Here is a 4,180-nt window from a genome sequence, read left to right on the forward strand (position 1 = left end):
ATTACATGATAGGGTATGATCAAATTACCTACTCACCTGACAATAATTTGTTGATTTTAACCCCCTCGACACTACTGTTCATCTAACAGCAATTCTGATTGGTTGATAACTTGAAATGTTCATTTCAATTGCCAATTATGACTAGACTTTTAAACTATGTATGGTCAAGCTTGCATTCGCAGATGATCTTATTAATACACTCCTTGATTGGTTCAAAATTGGACACAATATTTATTTTGGCCAATCGGCTCAGGAGAAACGGCCAAAAAGAAGTACCGTAAAAACCCGTCTACAAGGAATAGTAGCGACTGTGATGATAGCATATTTCACGCTAGCGCCCTCCACAATATTATATCATTATTGAATTTGAGCAAATCATTTACCGACACAAGCAGGTATACAATGTATTATTTTATCTTTATTTCGCATCTCACGAGCATAGCTCACCTGGCAAGGCATAAGACTTTGGTTCTTTAGATCGGAAGATGGTGAGTTCGAGCCTCATCACGGTCACACAAACTTTTATAAACAAAATATTGTTCAAACTTTTCATTTATATTTTCTTGCATTTTCTAAAGACTCCTTTCGTGATCATTTTTATTTTCATATTTAGTTTAATTTATTCTATTGTTTTTCTTTTGTTTCTTTTCTTTGTCTTTTTTCTTGTTTTTTTCTTTTTTTTTCTTTGATTCATATAATATTGGCAGGATAAGGAGAGGAGTGTACTAAAGACCAATTCAGTGATATGCTCATACGGACGATCGTAAAAATCATCAAAATTCACCTTTGTCATTGTCATAGATGTGGTAACATAGCCTGCTAGTGGTTCAGCAGAAAACCGTGTGACACATAATATACATTTGGCTACATTTTATTATACGATAAATACGAATTTATTAAACATGGTAACAAATATTCTCTAGCAGATCGGTTATACGATGGAACTGGTAGGCATAGGCCTATTATAAATTCGGGATATTAAATATCTTCCTGACGAGACAGATCTGCGCATGTGGTCTTACTAGCCACAGACCGTCCGCTGGAATTAGTTGAACATGAACCATTCGCTATGGCTGTTGGTCGGACCTCTCATCTCTCCACATCGATTGTGACCTATAAACCCCGACATTGCCCTTATGAACTCACATCCTCCTGTTTTATTCCAATACGCTGGCGAAGTTACGTAATAATCGGATTAACTACCATAGCAATAGGTGAAAACAATTTTTGAATATACCGCGTTATACACTGATACGTTCAGGCGGTACCTCTTCATTGAACCATATCATGCTGCACCTGTAAGATTAGTATCTTTGAAAAGACCAGTATTGTATTCAATCTATGATTGCAGACATACACAGTACAGGTGATGAGTGTAACCTGCTTGTAGCGCAGCGCGATATGTTCAAAATTGTTTTCACCTATTGCTATGGTAATTAATCCGATTAATTACGCAACTTCACCAGCGTATAATGGCCGAATAAATTCTGACCATCACTTGGCTTGTTGGATTCGTCTATACTACAATTCGCTGTCGAAGTGACGTAATAATCGCAATAACTACCATCAAGCAGATTGCACTATTGTCTGTCCAATTAACTTAGACACCCAGTTTTTCTTACTTATTTGAAAAAATATCCACTTTCAAAGAAAGTCATGAAAGAAAAGTGTTAACATTCGCTGAGACCTAACGGGATAGTTGAGTTTCCAAAGCATTGAGTGAGAGTTTACCAGAATTTCTATTGAAATTGGAAGGTTTTTCACAACACTTTAAAAATAATCCGGTAGAAGTTGGGTACCACTATTTTGGAAGGTCTCATTATACAGATTTGTAGGTATTGTGATTTTGGATAGTGAATGGATGAATAGTAAATTAATTATACTCCTCACCAAAAACATTTTATAAAAATGAAAAATATAATTCAGTTCATATAATGCAGACAGTGTTTCTAATTGGCATATTTATTCTTAGTGTATTAACTCAGTGTCCCTCAACCAATTACAACAATTCGGCGCGGTATATGAATCTTGTTCTGTGCATGCTTTTGGCTTGGTCCAATTCCAAGACAATACAAATTGTATGCCCTATGAATGTTCTGATGTTATTGGTGAGGAGTATAATTCACAATACACTCCAGACGCATAGTAACTTGCCCTATCATTTGTTATAATGCATCAACTGTGACATCTTTTGAGTTATAGAGGTTGTGCATGAAATTATTGATTGGCTCCAAACAAAGGATTTGAACCAAAGGTCCTTCACCGAAATCATGGCACAGTGCAGTCCATTCAATCAAATATTGTCATCAACCTATTTGATCGTAGTGTATTTGTTATGCGTGTGAGACGACCTCTCGCGGTAGATTGCAAACATGCTTTTGTTGAATGCATTTGAGTAGACCGCCATTATTGTGAATTAGTAAAAGGATTACACCACATTTCGCCATAATATATTCTAGAAACGCTTGCTGTTAGAATAAGAAAAATTTTAATTGTAATTATTGCACAGGTCACGGCGACCCTGTGACCTTTCCGGAAAAAGCCGAGTGGCAGGTTTTTCAAATAAATATTTTCTGTGTAAAAACTGTACCATCAGATAGGTAATGGAATATATGAATATTAACTGTACATCTATCACAACAATTTTTGATAACAACTTGCGTCACAATTGATCTAGTATAGAAGGTAGATAATTTATTTAAATCTTATATACGCCATTTTTTTTTTGGAATTAAGTGAAAATTAATTCTGTAAAAACTGTATTTTTTTAATGTAATTTTCACATTAGACCCGACAAAAGATTACCGTTTTGTTGTTATGATAATCTAATCTTTTGATTTTGTAAATAAAATTAGGGGTCTAATGTGGATTTAGGATGCAAACTGGAACAATCCAATGCCTTGTCAAAATCATTTGCTTCAAAATGGATTTCGGATGCACTTCGTAATACAACTTCCGCCACTGCGGGAAACCACATGCACAGCAGAGCACATGGCCGATATCAAAATCGATTTTATGTATTGTGTATGTAGGCCTATTCATAGGACCCTCGTATTAATTGTCTCTATGCGCTTGAGAATTCAACAATATAAATAATGGTAGCTTTATTATAATACACATTAATGTTTTAAGCAGATAAAATTCCAAAATATGATGCAGTAATGAAGTTGCGATTTATTAATATTATATGTATAAATTTTCACGATGACACTATCAAGTTCTTCGTGGTCGAGCGGTCTAAGGCGCTGGACGTATGGTATACGTGATACTAGCCAAAGCGGTGAGCCGTGAGTTCGAACCCCGCCTCTGCCAAACTTTAAAAGAATTAAAATTAAAATTTTACTTTTTAAAAATTTCATATTGGGGAAATGTGACTGGGAGAATTTATGTATGGCGTGGAGTGGTGTGTAAAAGGATCAAAGAAAAAAGGGTGGCATCACTGATCAATATGCATGATTACAATGTTATGTTCAAACACCCCTTACTGTAAATAGATTATCCCATCAAAAGTTTCAAGTCATTAGGAATATTCGGCTGGACCCAGATATCTTGCTGTAAATCGGTCAAAATTGAATAAAAGTAGACAAGGATGAATATTTTTTCATCGCTTTACTAATAATTTCTGTTAGGTCTGACCGTGTTTAGCAACTTTTCTTTCATGACTTTTTGCCAAAGTAAAAACTTTTCGAAATATATCATAAAAACCGGGTGTCTAAGTTATTTGGACAGACAATAATCACCCGCGTATGTCACCAAACATAGATTGAATACCACTCTTTTCATAAATACTAATCTTACATGGCGAGTGCAACATAGGTTTTTATTGCAAAGACGAGGACAGACAAGTAGTTACAACACATCTGTCTAACCGTGGGTTTCGCTATTATTTAGAATAAATGCTTTTACTAGTTTCTATAAAACCACAAAATTACTAAAAAAACTATAAAAAAACTAAAAAAAAAAAAAAAAAAAAAAAACACCTAAAATTAAAAGTAGAAAGGTAGATTTGAAGAAAGATAAAAAGTACATGTCAAAAGTTTAAATTAAACGAGAATGAAAAAACGGAACCGGTGCCCGGACCATGCTCTCTTCAGCATGTCTTCAGTTCCAAAGTCTGACGCTGTATCAATTGAGCTATACGATCCTGATATACGAAACAGTCGTTATTATGTCAATACAA

This window comes from Amphiura filiformis, chromosome 4 (assembly GCF_039555335.1).
Source record: "Amphiura filiformis chromosome 4, Afil_fr2py, whole genome shotgun sequence".
In the NCBI taxonomy this organism is placed as follows: domain Eukaryota; kingdom Metazoa; phylum Echinodermata; class Ophiuroidea; order Amphilepidida; family Amphiuridae; genus Amphiura; species Amphiura filiformis.